Below are 20,008 nucleotides of genomic sequence, written 5' to 3'. Positions count from 1 at the left end.
TGAATGTTAATCATTAATATATAACAGTATGTATAGCAGGTTACCATTGGCAAAGTTTTCACGTTCATTCGAAAGCAGATAGATAGAGACTAAAAAAAAAAAAAATGCTGGGTTCAGTTACAGTTGCTGAGAGCATAGATTTCAGAGTGGGTTTGACTCCTGGCTCTGCCACTGCTTCCTTCATGGTCTCAGCAAAGTTACATAATCACTTGCTGACTTTAATCTCTTCAATGACAAGACAGGGAAAGGATGTGGGCATCATGGGGTTGGATGAGAATTAAATGAGGACCTCATAAACCACTGTGCCTGGCCCAAGAGGAACTGCTACTCACAGCACAGGTGTCCTGTGGTAGCCTCTGTCTGCTGTGGCCTTGGGGAAGTCCGGTCGCTTCATTGTCCTCCTCTGTAGAGCAAGAAGCTTTGGGTCCTGATGCATTTTGGTCTTCAGAGCAACACAGAAAGGTAGGAAGTAGGGGAGTTGTCCCTATTTTCAGCAGAGGAGACAGGTTTAGGAGAGGGAATCCTTTGCCCAGGGGAATGCAGGTGATAAATGGAGAAGTGGGCCCCAAACCAGGTCCCCTGCATCTGGCCTCATGCACCGCTCACGGAGATGCACAGGCTCGCCTACCAGTCTCCTTTGTCCTTTGACATTGGCCATCTTTACTTTTGGCCATGGTTTCCCTGGAGGATGACCGTAGTGCCTGCCCCTGAGAACACCAGCATCGACTCAGAACCATCTGTCTCAGGTAACTCAGTCTCAGAGAGCGCTGTGACCTTGAGACTGTGCCCACTCTGCTTTGTCTCCCATCTCATCCTCCCGCCACGGCCCTGGGAGATTTAGTCTCTAATGGCATTAGTGTGTGCCGTCTGCAGTGCTGATTGGATTATCTTAATTGTTTGGGATTGAATGGCGCTCCTGAGTCAGGAATCCCACTTGACAGCCCTGGGGACTGGGGTCTGGTTCCTGTCCATTAGATTGACCAGCTGTTTTACATGGGAAGGCGGCCCATGTGTGAGAGAGTGTGGTAGTGTGACATGTCGAACCCTTTCTTGAGGAAAGGAGAATCCCGTTGAGAATCTCCTTACAGGACCTTCAATGGCTTTTACGGTTCCCTACGGCTCATTGGCAGATAGGCTTTCCTCTCTTTCATGATAGGACTGTGTGGAAATCAGTTCAGAAAGATGTTTCTGCATAAACTCCCGGCAAAGAAACCCCCATGAATTTAGGTCTGCAGCCATTGCCGTTGGAAGAGACCCCCCACACCTTCTGGTCTCATCTTGTGTTAGTTTCCTAAGGCTCTGCCATAAAAAGGACCGGAAACTGGGTGGTGTAAAACAGCTGTTCTCTCAGAGGGTTTCGTCAGGGCCACGCTCTTCCTGAAGGCTCCAGGAAGGGATCTTTCGTGCCTCTTCTAGATCCTGGTCATTGTCCCTGGTGCTTGGCGTTCCTTAGTTGGTAGGTGCATCACTCCTTGTGCACCTCCTTGTGCATGTGTGTGTCTGTGGTGTGTGTGTGTGTGTGTTCACATGGCCTTCTTGTAAGGACACCAGTCATTGGATGGGGGCCTAGCCTATTCCAGTCTGACCTTATCTTATCCAGATTACATCTGCAAAGACCCTATTTCCAAATAAGGTCACATTCAGAGGCTCTAGAGGTAAGGACTTGAACATATCTTTTGAGGGAACACAATTCAACCCCACTACATCCTCTAGAACAGTGGTGGCGAACCTATGACACGCGTGTCAGAGGTGACACGCGAACTCATTTTTTTGGTTGATTTTTCTTTGTTAAATGGCATTTAAATATATAAAATAAATATCAAAAATATGTCTTTGTTTTACTATGGTTGCAAATATCAAAACATTTCTATATGTGGCACGGGACCAGAGTTAAGTTAGGGTTTTTCAAAATGCTGACACGCCGAGCTCAAAAGGTTCGCCATCACTGCTCTATAAAAATGTCTCCTAGATCAACTCAGTCAGTGGTCATTCTTTGTCTCCTTGCACCCATCTAATGACAAGGCATTTACCAACTTATAACTTTTTTTAATCCTCACTGGAGGATATGTTTTTATTAATTTTAGTGAGAGCAGAAGGGAGGGAGGGAGAGGGGGAGAGAGAGAGAGAGAGAGATAAAAACATTGATATGAAAAAGAAACATCGATCAGTTGCCTCCCATAAGTGCCCTGACTGGAAATCCAACCCAACCTAGGTATGTATGTGCTCTGACTGGAAATCGAACCTGCAAACTTTTGATATACAGGACAACACTCTAACCGAGTACCTGGCCAGGGCAGCCACCTTATAACTTTTAGGAAGTCTAGAATATATTACTGGTAGTCCTACCACCTGTTATAGTTTTACAGTACTTTTACTCTGGAAGATTCTAAATTTTCCTTTTATACTTTAATGGAAAGTTTAAACAATGATTTCTATGAAAGCCTTGGACAGAAGGCTCTATAACTTCCTTTTCAATAGCAAGATTGTGAGCATATTGGAGGCTCCTATCACACATCATAGTTTTATGTGCGTCCTAGTGAGAAAAAGAGACCCAGAATTATCACAATAAAATATTCCCGATTAGCATTCCTATGGGACTTTTGCCTTCAAAGCCACTTGGGCCCCCCTTCTCTGGCACACATTCAAGTTCAACAGCATGCTTGCCCACCCTCTCTGCTTTCCTACATCCCCCACAACCTAAAGCTTGTGGTTTGAATAGTTTATTTGCCTTGACTCACTATGAAAGCCAGGAGGCCAGCGTAAGCTCTAGAGAGTACATTGAGATAAACGATTGTATCAGTGTGTATGCATGTGTGTGTATATATATATGTGTGTGTGTGTGTGTGTGTGCATGCTGCCTGGGACTGAAACTCTGTTGGGTTTAACTGATGCATTCAATTACTATGATGATTCCTTCCCTGGAGCTTTCAAAAATAGCCAGATGTACCAAGGAGACCACCTCCAGCTTTTGCCTTTGGCTCAAACTGCGGGCAGGGGACAGGGAATGGCAAGGATTATGTAGATTGGCACAATGGAAGAAAAACCTATGCCTCATTTCTATAGAGCGCAGCCCCCATCTCTTTCCCCCAGGACATAAATTAGACTATCTCGGCCCTATGGAGGGAGCCCTGGGGATAAAAGTGCAAAGGCAGACGTGGGGAAAGCCAACTGTGAGGCTCCTCCTGGGGGTCCCCCGCCCCCAGGCATCCCACCCACCCACTGCCTCTTTTCACTGCTAGATGATCAAGAAAAAGCAAATGAGAGAGCTCATTTAAAGTTATTGTAGGAGGAGATAATCCTTTCTCAGCCCACTCCCCCCTCTTCCTCTCAGCTTACTTTGAGTGTACTTCCTGGATACGGCTCTAGCAATGGCTTTTGTCACTAAAGCTTAGACAAGTCCAGTAGGGTCTGATTCTTGCCTTCGACACAGTTGCAGAAATGTGACATTAGGCTGAGACTAGATGTCAACAACTCCCTTCATTCATGCCACCCACTTCAATGGATTGGCTGTTAGCTATGATGGCACAAAAGTAGATGAGACCCCGCAGCTGGAGAAGTGAAGAGCCTAATCAACCAGGAATGAACGCTGGATTCTGGTCCGAGCTCTGCCTTTCACCGCCTTGCTGATCCATGCCACAGTTTTCTCACCTTAGGGATTGAATTAGATCCTTCAAATCCCTCTGGCTCTCAAGTCCTGCCTGGGGATGGAAGTGCATTTGGAGGGCTGGGGAGATGTGTGTCACCTCTACCCTCCAGTAATCCTAGGATTGGCAATGGAAAGCAGCTGTTTGCTGATGGTGACAGAGCCCTGGGCCAGAAGATCACAAAGCCAGCTTCATCCTAGGTTTTCGACAACTGTGTGACCTTAAAACGTAATTAACTTTGATATGCAACCAACTCTCTCGCCAAGGCCTAAACCCACTCTCCCCAGTTCTTTATGAAAATCATCAGGGACGATGAAGGGACCAGCTAAGGTTTCCTTTTGGCTTTGCCGACACAGAATGGCCCCATCTCAGACAGCAGAGGGGAGCAAATACTAAGAACCATTCACTGCAAGGGCTGTGCTCCATCCGGGCCTTTATACAGAGTGGCTGCTGGTCAATGACTCTCCAACTGTTCGTATAATGGAGTCATACCACATCATTTAATCCAGACTCTTGGCAATCACTTTTGGGGATTCTGATTCAGTGGGCCTTGGGTTAGAACTTGACAACCTGCACTGTTAAAAAGCTGAAATGGCTGGATCGGTAATTTGGATGCTTATCCGAGGCTAAGAGACATCGCTTTGTGCATTCAGTTCAACAGTTTTTCATTGAGGCTGTGGCTGTCTGGAATATAAAAAACATGTAAGGGCTGGTCTTGTCCTAGCTTTTAAGGAAATCCTAGCAACTTTTGCTACCAAGGGAGGCAGATGTGAATGCAAAGAACTGTAATCAGATAAAACTCAGGCACCAAACAATTAGAATAGAGAAGCTAACAATCAGCATGGAGTCTAGCTGTGAACAATGCATGTGACCATACCAGTGTATTGTCAGGCAGGGTGCACTTCTGGCAATAATTAATTTCACGAGTACTCTATTTTTGGTGGTGAGGCCTAGAGGAGTAATACTGGAGCTGAGGCTTGAAGGACGAGGAGGGTACAGATATATCTTTGTATTTTCTTAAAGTAATCATAGAAAGATAAATTGTAAAACCAACATGTTCAAAAAAAGAGAGGAAATAAAAGACCATGATAGGCACAAGACTTCTTTGAATATACCACATTTTCTGGATTTGTCCTTAGAACTATGTAAATATTTTTTACACAACTTTAAAACAGAATAAAACAAAGTGGTTTCTAAAAATTTAGAAAGTGAAATGAAAGAAAACAAAAACGAATGTAACCGTATATCCAGTTGGAGCAAAACCACACCAAGAAAGTATTTCAAGTAACTTAAAAAATAAGTATAAAAATTTTTATATCCCTAGTGGGATCCACCCTAAGAACAAAGAGAAATACAAAATGAAACCAAGCTTAGGCTATTTTGAGCAATCGTATTGGTGCTGGTAGTGTTGATATTGTACAGCAAGTCCTCGCTTAACATCCTTGATAGAACTCAACCATAAGTTCAGTGATATGAACAAGAGTTAGATTCCTCTGGTGTCTCATCAATATTATAACAAAATGATGTTGAATGAAATGACATTTGAGGACCTGCTATGTATTGTTTTATGTGTATGTGTTGTATATGAGTAATTATATACTAAATGTCATTGGCAGCAGGGAGAAGAGACACAGATGTGAGATCAATGAGGTGAAGAAAAACCTGTGATTCTGTATTTGTATTGGGAATATTATAATGAACTCACAATCCATGTTAACTTTTAAAAATACATGTTTACTGGCTCCGTCTATTGAAAAGACCTACAAATAATGAACTAGAGCACCCCTAGCTCCAAGATTACATTTTCTAAATACCATTTTCTCCTAAAAGGACGCAAGATTTCTTGATGCCAGATCCAGGCAGGAAGTGCACAAGGTGAGTCTGGAAAATCTTCTCATTTCAGAAAGAAAACTAAATACCAAACACAACTAGTGTGATGTCAAAAGGACTCAGGAGCCTGGTAAGATAGATTCTTACTGAGCAGAGATGGGAGACTTTAAGCACCAGAAATGAGGTCGGTATTATCAATATCTCTATTTTACAGAAAGGATAATAGCTGCAAAAGATTGAAATTCACAGCCAATATATTTACATCTGTGAGTTCATCATGATACTTCTATTGGCCATTGAAGGAATTGTCTCATGATTTTGAAATTGATAAATAAAAATAAAAATTGAGCCTTTATCCTGCTTTTCATGGATAGTCTGTCTGTCAGGGCTACCTAATAGATGAGAGGAAGTTTCTCTTTATATAAGTCTTACAGCTAACAAATAAAGAAGGAATCATAGAATGTCATCGTTTTGCAGTCCCCATTTAGGGTTGCTAGATTTAGCAAATAAAACATAGGACCCCCAGTTAAATATACATTTCAGATTAAAACCAAATAACTACCTGGATAAGTGGATTTGGGATATGCTTACACTAAACAATCATTAGTCATTTATATGAAATTCAGCTGTAACTGGACATTCTGTGTTTTATTTGGAAACCTGACAAAGAGTTAATAGGCTTAGGCAATGATCACTAATATTGCTAACATCACAGCAAAAGAACCAACCAGGCATCGTGAACCTCCTGATAGGAATACTTACGAGGACCCGTGAAGTGGTCTTGTCAAATTAGTGAAGCTCTATCAATTGATCCTGCAGATCTATCAATTTATAGGAAATGCAGAGTGGCAAGAGGAGCATGTTAAATGATATACAATCAACGAAATGCAGACTGTCAGAAACATTACACAACAAATGATCTAATCTCCTGACTAAAACATTGCAAGGGGAAAATAGTATAAAGTAATTGAAGGGGGGTAACCTACAAATTAAAGAGACTTAAGACTTAAAAGACTAATGTGTGGACCTTTTTTCATATCATTTCTGATAGAGGGGAAGAGGGAGAGAGAAAAAGAGAGAGAGAGAAGACAAATGATTGATGTTTAGTATTGTAGAATTATTCTTATAATTTTGGGGAGTGTGGTAATGCTATTATGGTTATACATTTTTAAGACATTCCCCACTTTTTAGAGATGCATACTAAAATATTTAAAGATGAAATATTATTTGCTTTAAAATAATAGGGATGGAAATGAAGTGGGAAGAGTTAAGATAAAGCAAGAGTGACCATGCGTTGATCACTGTTGAAATTAGGTGAGACATTCATTATTCTATGTTGATATATGAGAGTACATTATATTGATATTTATGCTTTTGTACACATATATATGTATATATGCATATATACACACACGCACACATATATATAATGACTTATAAAACATTTTTTCAAATGAGGAGCATCTCAGTTACTTGATTTGTTGAGATAGCAATATTTTAGGTGCTTGATTCATATTAGCTCATTTTCATCTCACAAATACCAAATGAGGTAGGGATGATCAATATCTCTATTTTACAGATGAAGAACTGAGGTACAGGTGGGTCAAGTAAGTGGTCTCCAAGGTCACCCAGGCATAAATGAACCAGGGTTTGAACCTGGGGAGTCTAATTCCAGGCAGACTAAGCCCATGATCCTAACCACCAGTCGTCCCCTACACTGGCAAAGCTGGTTTCTCTGCCTTGGCATCTTGCTCCCACTTGAGATGATGTGGCTCTGCCCAGCCCTGCATCTTGAGCTGTGCTGCTGGCAGTCATGGCCATACCATTGGTGGTGGACTGTGCTATGCAGGCATTCTAGCATGAGGTCAGTGATCTGACTAAATGGGTTTTACGGTCATGTCTAATTATGAGACTCTATGATTCTGAGTAGTTTCTTCCCCATTAAAGTGATTGTCCTGAGAGCATGATGTAGCACTAAACATGTCATCTTCAGGAGCTGTGAAGGCAACTAGGAGATAAATCAGTAACCCAGGGTGAGGCAGCACAGGGCAAGGGATTCACAGAGCCTGGAATTCCTCAAGAAAACTCCCTGTCTCTGCCCTGGCCAGCATCATTCAGTGGCTAGAGCATCGACCTGGAAACCAAAGGGTCGCAGGTTTGATTCTGGTCAAGGTTTGCAGGTTCCCTACCCAACTGGTATGGGTCTCTCATATCGACGTTTCTCTTTCTCTCTCACCCTCCACCTCCCCACTCCCTTCCAGTGTCTTTAAAGTCAATGGAAAAAATGTCTCCCAGTGGGGATTAACCACCACAACAAAAAAGGCCCTGTCTCCCTTCCCCTTGCAGAAGCCTATACAGGATGGCAGACTCTCTGTTCTCCAGGCCAGAAAACTGGTTTGAATATTTGCAAAATGTTCCCGTCAGCTTCTGGGTATAACCAGGGTCCCCTTCATGAAGACTCATTCCGCAGCTCAAGGAGATAAACAGTGTCCGCCATTGCCCTGTTTGTCAACATTGCAGTTCCCCCAAGTCAGACCAAACCTTCTCCAAAGTGCAATCTCGAGAGAGCTGGAATTCAAATGCTTCCCCTTGAAGAATACAACTAAATTTCTCTGTACCCCAGAGCTTCCCTTTCACTAAAATGCCCCTTGCTCTTTTGCCTCACAAACCTCTATGAGTAGAAGGATTTGGGGGTTGCAGTCAGAGGAACTGGACAGGTGGCTTCAACTTCAGAGCTGTTACAGGTGCATCGCCTTCTTCAGTGCTCAGGAAGGAAAGACGAGTTCATGGGCAAGGCTGCTTTTTTTTCAGATTGGGGACAATCTCATAGATTGGCTGACACATATGTACTATTTTTCATAACTCAGGACTATCTTTGCAGCTGCCAAAAGTCAATTCCAACTCTATTTGGATAAGATGGAGTTTTCAAAGGAAAGTTTTCCTTGGCAAAATGTATGTCTTGGCTCCAACAGTCCAAGGATGAAAATACCCAAGACCAAAGGCGAGGCAGGGCTGCTTCCAATTACTGGGGCTGAGTTCGTTGGGAACAGGCCTCATGACATGTCTCCGATCAGGAGCAGACAGTGTTTCGATTGGCAAGTCGGGGGAAAAATAGAGACCATTTCTCTGCTATTTGGTGGACTTTCCCAATTATGGAAAGGTAATTCACGTCTTTGGTGACTTTGGAAGGCTTCCTACTGGAATGTTCCCATTGGTTTTTAGTACTTGCCTTATTCTGGAACATTGAGAATGGTCTGGAGGGAGTGGAGTCTAAGTGGCCTGGGGGCTTGGGAGGAATTCTTGGGCAAGTGGCATTGGCAGAGGAGTTGCCTGGGACTCACCCAAATGTCTCAGAAGGTTCTGGCTTTTCCTGTGAATTGCACTCATTACCAATAAAAGAAGAGCAGCCAAGCTGCTGGAAAAGGGCAAACCAGAAATATCTTTAAGGCAAAAACTCTAAGATGCTTAATAGTAAAGTCAGTAGAAAATGAACTCAGACATGAGGAGGATGGGGGAAGAATGATAATTCTCCCTTTTTGGATAGCAAACTGGGAGAAGAAAAACAACTATGTTGAGTTGCTGCCTAGGCATTTTACAGTATGATAACCCTGTTCACACTCAGACTCTGGACACTTAGATAAGGACCTGAGCTCAGGGCTGATTCCTGCTCCAGGTTCCCCCTTTGCTTTTCCCAGGGGCACCCTTTTAAATAACCACTTAGAGTTGAAAAGTTAGTGACCTCCGCCCCCAACCACCTTGTAAGTAAAAAGTGCTTCTATCCTGCTGGCTGGTGACCTGGGACAGTGAGCTGCCCTTCCCCAGGCTCATTGCACCCTCCCCACTCCCCTGGTTCTGGGATCTGTAAGTAACACGTCTTATGGCTTTAATGCTTTTGTGTGAGTGTATTGGAACTGCACCTTCCATCAAAACGACCCTGGGGTTTTCACTTCCCCAAATGGGAGCTTAGGTGCTGAGGGATTTACCTGCTGACCTGATGTGGGCCACTGTGCCTCCTCGTTTTGCAGGTCATAACCTGCATATTCTTAATTTAATGCACCAGCTCTGGCTTCTCAATGCACAGCCCATAAAATGTTTTGTTTTTCTGATGATCCTCAGTCTGATAAGGAAACCCATGTGCTCTGTCTAGGCAACTCATTTCATGAAGGTCAAAGAGGGTAGGTAGGCCTGGCCCTTTGGCCCTTGACAATACTCTGCCCTCTCTTCTGAACTTCATACTTGCTGAGATATCTGAATGGAGAGGAGATGAGAAACTGTTGACTAAAATAAATACTTCCCATTTTTCGAGTTTTATTTCTTCTTTTAGTTTTTAAACAGTTGCACATGGCTCCCCCCGCGCCCCCCTCAGGCCCCCTTCTCCTTCCAAAGTCCCAGACCTCCCACACTGCTCTAGACCCCAGGGCCTTCTAATGACCATCTGTGTGGCCCCACACAGGCCTCAGCCATCTCAGCTATAGAGGAGGGATGCAATGCGTTAGTGCTTTGGGCTTCCGTTCCCTGTGGGTGAAAGTAAACTGAGTGAACAAATATATGGTCATCTCTACTAAAATCTAAGATACACCTTCAGTAGACATAGTATATATGAATCCGCGATTCCTTCAGTCCCCTCACAAATGGCAAATGCCCAGGTGAGTCGGCCTGACCATTCTCACATGGGCCAGGAATGGCTTGACTATCAGCTGGATCACAGTTCCCGTCCCTGCCCTCAGAGCAGTGACCATTCAAGCAACACTCCCGTTGAAGATCTCAGCTCAGCCTCTGCCAGCTAGGTGAAAACAGAAGGGACATTCCGACTGCCCCTCTCCAGAGACAAGAATTCCTTGCAGAGGGAGGTGCAGGAGGACAGAGGTGCTGGAATCCATCTTCCCGTGACAGCTCCCTCCACAATCCCCCAACCCCCATCGCCTACCATCCCCTCGGCCAGCCCCAGGCTTTCTGCAGCAGGAGGCGGAGGTGTCTGGGAAGGATCAAACACTAGCAGGGCCAGCAGCTTCAAATTTAATTTCCTGAAGGGACACAAGAAACAGCAGCATGGTGGTGACAGAGCGCTCCTCTGGAGAAAGATCCTGAAGGCTGTCCTTTTGATACAGATGGGAGGGAGGGAGGGGAGCAGGTCAGGCTCTTAGCACCGGCATGAAGAGCCAACCCAGCTAGACAGCTCTGTCCACACCCTCCACCCCATCTCCTCATCCCAGGCAAGGGCTCAGAGGCCAAGCACATCTTCCATGCTCTTTGCCTCTCTCCTTACTTTCCTCCAGGGCCCTACCACCTGGATGGTTTGAACATGCTTGATTGGCACTTGCCCAGTCCTATTTTGGGGGGCTTAGAGAGGTTGAGTTCCACATTTGGAATGTCACCGGCCTTCCATTTTACCAAGGCATGCCCTTCCCTGTTCTAAAATCGACCTCTATTTTATTTCCTCCTGGAGTTCAGGTCACCCTTTAACATCTGCGCCCACTTTAGGGCCCAACTTGTCATAGTGTCATACAACGTCTTGGCCTTGGATGGCCTTGGAGATCACCCAACTGTCTCAGGCCCTGCATGGGAAAGGAAGTTGTACGGTCACGCCATGAGGGGTGCTAGAGCCTGGATTATAACTCAGGGTTTATACCTTCTGATCCAGGACACCTTTTTCCATGCGAACTTGTCTTGCTTCTCCTTCTTGCGCATTTGACTCCACATCCCTATCGATCTCGGAACTTTCTGAGAGCATGGTCTCTCCTTCTCCTTTTAGAGGCATCCCCGTGCCCGCCACAGCCCATACCTCATGCTTGGGGCACATTATATATTTTTAGAGGTTATCTAAATTATTTCATTCCATCCTCATAAAGATACTCTCCAGCAGTGGCAGAGATATAATTTACCCCCGTTAACAGATAATGGAAGTTCGATGGAGAGAATTCAATGGCTCATTCAAGGACACGTCGGCTCACAGAAGACCCTGGCACAAAACAGCCATGCGGACAGTGAAACTGATTGCTACCCAACAAGACCTGTAGCCAAGGGAACCCTGATGCTCGCAGAAGATGATGGGGTTCTTATGGATCAGTGCCCTGTCCCATATTTCCCTGAGGTTCTCTGCTCGCAGGATGCCTGATTCTGTGGTATTATGCTTAAAAATGGAAATGCTCAGAGGCATGGCCAGGTGGAGAAGAGGGGCTTGCTATTAGCACTGATTATTTAAGCAACTCTAATCCTTCCCTTCTAGTGCCCCTCCTCTTCCCCCCCCCCCATAAGCTTGCCTTGTGCAAATTTCCTGTGGATTCCTAAGGGAATGTTGTGCTCCCAGACAGCGGGCCCTTTCTCCCTCCCCCCGTGTGTGCTGGGGGAAATGTAGTCACATCATTTGCATTTATCATGGAGAATATACCGCCTTGTCTGTAGCCTTTAGTCTGACTGAATTGCTTTTCTGCTTCATGAGACACACAGCGAGGCAGCCCAGCGCTCACCGCTCCTCCTCTCTTCACCAGCGTCGGGCCGTAACCCACTTGGCTCTGCCGCACATTTATCATATTGATCGTATAAGAAATAGATCATAAGCAGAATGAAATTACCGAATGCAATGATCTGGGGCATCCTATGGACCAGATCAATCTTGGGGCAGCCAGGAAAAAAGTCCCTGGCTGTGAGGGTTTCCAAAGTTGATTTTCATTGCAAATAGACATTTCCATCAGCTGAGGCGCCCTGGAGGGAAATGCCTGCTGTGCTGACAAGGTGTGTGTGTGTGTGTGTGTGTGTGTGTGTGTGTGTGTGTGTGTAAGAAAATGGAAAAAGGGAGAGAGAGAGAGAGAGAGAGAGAGAGAGAGAGAAGAGAGAAGAGAGAGAGAGAGCGCTTGATAAGCCTCATAAGTCTCCCTGATTAGGAGGGAGACTTCCTTAGCTAGAACTCATTTGAGATGGATGTTCGAGGCTCCAGTTGTGACAATATCCCTTTTCTCTTGCCTATCTCAGATTCTCCAAATTAAATCGTTCTTTCGGTGCCTGTGTTGGGTGGAGGGTGGGCATGGATGTTGGTAAGACTCACACGTGCTCGGAAGACCCATCCAGGACCTTTCCAATGTCCCGTGAAGCGGGGTGTGAGCTGCCTGTCCTGTCACCCTGGCCCTGTCTGTGAATCTGCCCCGTCAGTGGGAGGCAGGGGCTGTAACAGCGCAGTTTGCACAGGGGTTTGTTTATAAACGACTCCTTGAAAACATAAGCTTGGAACACCAGCACCCCTCCCCCTTCCCCCAGACTCGAGGCTCCAGACATGACCTCTGCCATAATAAGAACGTTCTTTCTGTCTGGAGACAAGGCTGGTGAGTTCAGCTGGGACTGGAAACCCAAGTGAACAAGGTCCCTGGCAGCCTGCCACCAGCTCAGACTGAAGCAGAAACCCACAGTGGGAATGCGGTCCGAGGCCCCGGTCACCCCCTTCCCACTGTGAAATCCATCCCCAGACACCGAGACTCACTTCTATTGGCTTTGGCAACATTCGTCATGCCAATAAAGTCATTGAAACTGAAGAAACCAGAGGGGAGAAGGAGAGCAGGGAATGGAGGCGGCAGGAGGGAGAGAGGGAGGGGGTGTACAAAGGCCAGCAGGGAAGAGGAGCTGCCCCCAACTCTCCAGTGAGCTTAAAGGGCGAGACGTCATGGATGCCGAATGTCTGAGTTCATGGAGAAGGGCAGGCCCGGGCATTAACAGACGGCCTCCCAGCCCCCAAGGCCATCTCTGCTCCCAGTCTCCGCTGAGGCTTCTATACTCATGGAAATGTGTCTGGAAACCTTCTCGTGGGGCAAATGGCCAAGGAAATGCACGTACATGCACACACACATGCACACACACATGCACACACATTGCCGTCAGTGAGGCAGGAGACAATGAAAGAGGAAGAACCACAAAACGCACCCACCAGGACTACGAGGGACTACACCAGCCCCTCGGGACACGCTCAAGCCAAAGGAGACCCAGGCTCGGTCACACTGCTCAGCGACTGGACAGAGTCAGGCTCCTACTGGCTCCACCCTCCCCACCTTAAGCCTGCTTGGTGCCTCCGTTGCCCTGGGTATAGCTCCTCTATTTTCATAGTTTTCTGGATATAAAAATGCTCCTAGAAATTCCAGGCTAGCTCAGTATTGTGTTCCCTGGAGAAGAAACTGCCTCTCCTAATCTCAAAGAGCCCCAGATAGGGGGAAAGCTGGGTTTCACAGTCTTGTCATGAGGAAAGCCCACCCATTCGCTGATACTGTGGTCGTGGCTGTTTCCCTGGACTCTGGGGGTTGGGCCAGCGGTGCAGCACCAGGCACCAGCGCCTGCAGGTGCTTGCTGAGGGGGACAGCCAGGCTGCACCTCTGGGTGAAACAACTCCTACGTCCAGAGCCTCTTACTCAGCCTGTCTGGGTCAAAGGGTGCCTTTGCTTCCTGGTAGTCCTGGACTGTCCTTCTGGCACCTTTCTTGCCACTTGTTTCTTTCAGGGTCAGTGGAGAGCTGGCTTGTCCGTTCTCTAACCTGGCACATTTCCCCACCTACCATACTTTTATAGGTAAATATGCAAAATAATAATAATAATTATTATTATAATAATAATAAAATAGGAGCACCTGCTAAGTAAGGAGGGGTAAGAGGACCATTAGAGGAAATTGATATTAAATTTTTTGTTACTCTTTACCTGAGGATATTTTTCTATTGATTCTAAAAGAGAGTGGAAGGGAGAGGGAGGGACAGGGAGAGAGAAAACATCTATGTGAGAGAGACTCATGGATTGGTTGCCTCCCACATGAGCCCCGACCAGGGCTGGCGATCGAGTCTGCAACCAAAGTACATGCCCTTGACCAGAATCAAACCCAGGATCCTTCTGTCCTCAGGCCGATGCTCTATCCACTGAGCCAAATCGGTTGGGGCTGATAGTAATTTTAAGTGAGCCCAAGTGAAGGCGGAATAGAGAGCTACGACAAACATGGAGACCACCCAGAGCTATGACTGAGCAGCAAGGAATCCCAGAACGTACAATGGAGTTTTGAAGACCCCCCCCCCCCCGGCTCTTTGAAAACTGGGTTGGGTTTGGTTGGCTCAGATTTTTAGAAGAGGGTACTGACATGGCTAAGAACCATCATTTGACTTTAGGAAGGGGCCGCTTACTTTTCAAAAGAAAATTTATTTCATCATCGCAGGTTATTCTGTTGATTCCCGGTCAATGATCAGATTCATGTTGCAACTGATCACTGGGCTGGTCAAACGTGTGGCTTTCTCAGTGCCACCCCGAACCGACTACTGACTGCATGGAACGGCAGAGCCCTCTTGGCCAAGGGTGAGGACCTGGATATGTGTTTGCAAATGGCATCATTTTCCCGAGGGAAGAAAGCATGCTATGGAGGAACTTCGGGGGGAGGCAGAGACATGTGCCACATGTAAGAAGACATCTGTGGGTGGTGTTGACTCAGTCTGAGCCAGCTGAGAAACTTTGTGGACTCAGAGAGAGACCAAGAGCATGAAGGGATAGGAGTTGGGGTTCAGGAATGTTTCCCAATGACTCCACGGGAAGCTTTTTATCAGCTGGGGGTTCATTTGAGACGAAAAGCTGGTGTGGCTGGCGAGCACGGGATTCCCGCTCTGTCCTGGGCCTGATGGGTCCATTCCCTTAATGAAATGCACTCAGTTTATTTTACCAACTCTAATTACATGAAGAATGAGTGTCAGGTTTCTTTATCCTTCTGCCGGCCCTGAATCCAGGCCAACCTCACAAGCCTCCCGTGCTCTGAGGCTAATGGAGCTTTTATTCCAATGAGTTGAGAGCCAACCCACCTTTGTAGAGAGGAGAATATTTAAAAAAAAAAAAAAAAGAAGAAGAAGAAGAAGAAAGAAATACTTAATGTTCGTCTAGCGGATGAAAAATTTCACAAGATAAATTAAAGTGTTTTCTGGCTGAACGGAGAAACCGGGGCGGGATGGTGGAGATAATTTTCCCAGGACTCAAAATGATTTATCTTATCTCTGTGTTCTTTAGACAAGAGGTTCCATTTATTTAGTCATTTATTTTATTAGTTTCCTGAAGGTATCCCCCCATGCTCCCACCACCAACACAAAGACACAGCACTTGGCACAGGGAGCGTAGGTGGGGTTGGGAAGGAGAGGGGGACGCAGCCTGCCATTCATCCCAGCAATGATTCATTCCCTTACGACGTGCTGTGCCCGGCACCGGGCCACGGGCTGGAGAGGCAGCAGTGCTCGGCTGGAAACGGCTCCTGTCCTCACAAAGCTACAACCTAATGGGAGATGCGCACCCACAAATAACCAACATCACTCTCTGTGATCAGTGCTATGTGTCAGAGCCCTCTCTGCCCCCACGCACCCCAGTAATGAACTTGAGGAGACCTCAGGAGATCATCGAGTGTGGGAGTTCTCAAAAGGGGTGATTTCACTCTCAGGGGACATTTGACAATGGCTGTTGGCGTGTCACCTGGGGAAGGGGCTGCACAGGCATGTAGTGTGTAGAGGCCAGAAAAGCTGCAAAACACCCGGCCATGAACAGAACTGCTCCTACAATGGAGATGCCTCGGCCTGCATGTCAGCAGCGCCACTGGTGACAGACTGCCCCAGTCTCTCCGCATGCCTCAAAGCAGTCCGGGCTAACCCATGCTGGGAGCCGGCCTGCTTCTCTCAGCATCCCTGTTTCTTTTTCTTTTTCTATAATATATTTTTATTGATTTCAGAGAGGGAGGGAAAGGGAGAGAGATAGAAACATCAATGATGAGAGAGAATCATTGATCGTCTGCTTCCTGCACGCCCCCTGCTGGAGATGAAGTCCAAAACCTGGCATGGGCTCTAACTGGGAATTGAATTGCGGCCTCCTGGTCAACCACTGAGCCACGCCCGCCAGGCTCAGCCTCCCTGTTTTATGCGGGGCTTGTCTTTGCTCAGACACTGCTGTATGCACCTGGGAGAGGGCCTTTTCCCTGCTCTGTCCTCACAACTGGAGAAGAACTATATTTTATTTTTTAACCACAGCTGACTAGGACTGTATTGGAAAAGTAGCATTCGTGAGTAAACTTATTTACTGTGAGGGGTAGAAAAGTTTTTAGGAGAGCGTCTCAGATTCAGGGTGGAACAGATGAAAGATGTCATCCGGTCGGGATGCCTCTCACTCCTGTTCCGAAGAACTGTCTCGTGTGGAGTCCTTGGCAGAGGCGACAGCTTGGGACCAGGCTGAGTCCTTAAATAGTTTCCCTTTTGCATGCCCCAACCATCATCCTGCATGTTTGTCAAAAGACTGCCAGGCTTCTCCTCCGGCTCTTCGTGTGACTGTATGTTACATTCCACGGAGTTATTTCTGAGCAGTTAAGGATCCCCACGCCAGGTTTTCTCATCAGCGACCACAGGCATAAAGAGAAGCCTTGTGTCTGGCTTTCCCGAGAAGCAGATGGCACTTTGGGTCCTGGCAGGAGACAGGTGTGAAGTTTCAGGGGCCGGAGGGCTTGTCTGGCATTCTATGTAAATTTGGCTCCGTTTTGAATCCCTCCTCCCAGGAGCTACAACCAAATGGAGCCTGCTGCGTGTGTGTGTGTGTGTGTGTGTGTGTGTGTGTGTGTGTGTGAGAGAGAGAGAGAGAGAGAGAGAGAGAGAGAGAGAGAGATTGATTGTGATGGAGGTCTGTGTGGTCTGTGTATATGTGTATTGGGGTGAGAAAGACCAGCTATGCACTTTGCAGATGAGAATAAAGCAATTCTTTGGTGTTAAGGAAAGCTTCCATTTTATTCTGTTCTAAATTGTACAGAAAAAAGATGGATAATCCCCCAGGGTCAGCTCTCCGGAGGACAATGCATAGTTAACTTGATTAGCCTCTGAGTCTGCTCCCAGGGCGGCACTGGCCAGAGTTTCCTGACATCCTGACATGCAGAGACGGAGCCTCCCTTTACCTGCAGGCTGCTGAGCCCTCTGAGTGAGCAGCTCAGCTGCCGAGAGGCACGAAGAGGCTGAGCTGAGCGGTGCTGATGAACCCTTCCTACACGTGGGCCACAGGTACCGCCTAGTTGTCCTCAGTGACTTGTGTTAATGGGCTCACCCTGGATGATGCCTATTGTATTCCCCATCAATGAGGAGACTGTGTGCATTTTAAATGCTTTTTTCCCTTATATTTTCCTAAGCACACTCACTCTTGTCAAACCATATGCCCAACTTTTATGTTTTAAAAAAAATCTTCCATGTAACTATCAGAGTATTTGTTTTGTTATGGAAACATTCTCTAGTTCATGATAATCCAGAAACCAGAAGAGAAAAGCCTTACTTCTACTGACTTTCCCGTTTCTGCCCCAGCACCACCCGAGCCTATGAATGCACAGATGCAGGCTAGAGGGGAATTTGAATGGAATCAATTAGGCAATATCAACTGCACTTCCTCTCTCATCCAGAGCAAGGTTGGCCACACCACTCTCCATCTTGCCTTTCATGATTAGGGTCTACTTGTTTTCACTCAAACGCCCTTACATGACAAGAATGGGTTACTCATGGCCCTATTTGGGTTGGACAAAGGAAGAGGCATGACTCAGTGGAAACCCATCCCCGTGGTTGGTCAATACCATAAATTTGCAATGAAAATGACTGCAGTTAGTAACACATTCTCTCGGAAACTTGCAGAAAAGGTGGAGAATATGTGTCATGAATAAGAGGAGACATATCATGTTTGCTCGGCCTGAGCCATAGCGGGACCCACACACTGTGAGGCAGAAGGCTCTGCTCCGACAGGCCTGTTGGTCCCCTCACCAAGGACTGAGAGAGCCACCTCCGTGCTCACCTGTCAGTATTCAGTGTCCAGTTGAGGACGTGGCAGTGAAGGCCCTCAGAGATACCTGCATACAGACCGAGTTCTAGGTATCCAGACACATAGACCACAGAGGCCAGGAAGAGCTCCCCCATCTTTTAGAAATAGAATTAACACCATTTTCTCTGCAGGCTGGCTACTTCCTGAGGTGAGGACACACAGGTCTCAGGAGAGCCAGGAGGGACCTAAACAGATCAATTCACTCCTCAGAAGCCTTCAGTGGTTCCCCTGCAGGCACCAGCCAATCGAAACTCCTAGGCTTGGCAGCCATAGCCCACCCATGCTCTGACCCTCAGGGACTTTGCCAGTGCTGCCTCCCACTGTCCTCACTTTGTTGCTCCCTGTAAAGCAGTGTGGATGTATTCCCCACTCCCTGCCAGGTTCTGAGGGCCCCTATTCCCATGGAATGCTGCCCCTCCCCTAACATTTTCTTACTGAAGTCCCTGTATTTGGATTTTTTAAAAAATATATGTTTTTATTGATTTAAGAGAGGAAGGGAGAGGAAGAAAGGGATAGAAACGTCAATGATGAGAGAGAGACATGGATTGGCTGCTTCCTGCACCCCCCCCGCCCCCCCCCCCCCAATGGGGATTGAGCCCACAATCCAGACATGTGCCCTGACTGGGAATCAAACTGTGACCTCCTGTTCATAGGTCAATGCTCAACCACTGAGCCATGTGGCCGGGCCCTGTATTTGAATTTGATATTAAGCCTGGGCACAGGGACTGGCACTGGAGATCCAGCTTGAAAGTAAATATAAAAGAGTGTGAGATGGTGCTGGTAAGAAAAGTAAAGGTGCCACTGGGTGATTTCACGTAGGCACCTTACATACATGCTTTTACTTAATATCTTGAGTCCTCACAATTACTGAGTGAGTCAGCATAGTTCCATGGCTTGTTTAGAAGACCAACATCTTCCCAAATGGAGAGAAACCTGGACCTCTAATCTTTGCTTTTTGGTGTCATGGTTGACTTTTACTGCTCTTGGGAGTGTTTACTAGTCCTGTCTGTGTTCTTCCCTAGAGCAGAGGCCATGAAAGGGACAGGGGTTCTACACAGAGACCTAAGTAGCCCCCCCAAAGTGGCCCGAGTGCCATCCTTCCTGATCCAGCTTAGGTCACACCTCCTCCACCAGGGGTACTGACCCTCTTCAAGTGGAGTTCATTTCTCCCTTCCCTTCATCCCACAGCGTGTCTATGGCTTGCTCCAGCTCCCCTCACCTCTCTATGAGTTCAGCTGATCTACCTGACTGAGCGGTCCATGCGGGCAGGAGTCATGTGTATTCAGGTTTGTATTCCCTGAGCTTTGCTGGACACATAAGAGGCGTTAGCACATTAACTGAATTTAACTGATTTATAAAGACAGCTGAGAAAGCTCCGGGTCACACCATTGTGACCAATGTTTGAGCTCAGTCCCAGGAGATGGTGTGTGTGTGTGTGTGTGTGTGTGTGTGTGTGTGTGTGTGTGTGTAGAATAGGGATCCCACATGGAGGAGAGATTTGGAGTGAAGGTTTATGGTGGTAAAAGAACTACAGCTGGGCCACTTTTCAGGGAGCTTAGGAATTTGTTTATAGAAAAGACGATTCCAGACTGAAATATAAGCCTTTTCTTGATTTAGCTGTTGCTTTCCTCATAGGGGCCTCAGAGTCTGATCACTCTTAACACAGAGAATTCTCAGGACCTGGCACAACAAGGTAAAGGCTGGAGATGGAGACATAGC

The sequence above is a fragment of the Myotis nattereri genome (assembly GCF_964212035.1).
Source record: "Myotis nattereri genome assembly, chromosome: 18".
NCBI classification, from domain to species: Eukaryota; Metazoa; Chordata; class Mammalia; order Chiroptera; family Vespertilionidae; genus Myotis; species Myotis nattereri.
This window is presented reverse-complemented; position numbering follows the sequence as displayed.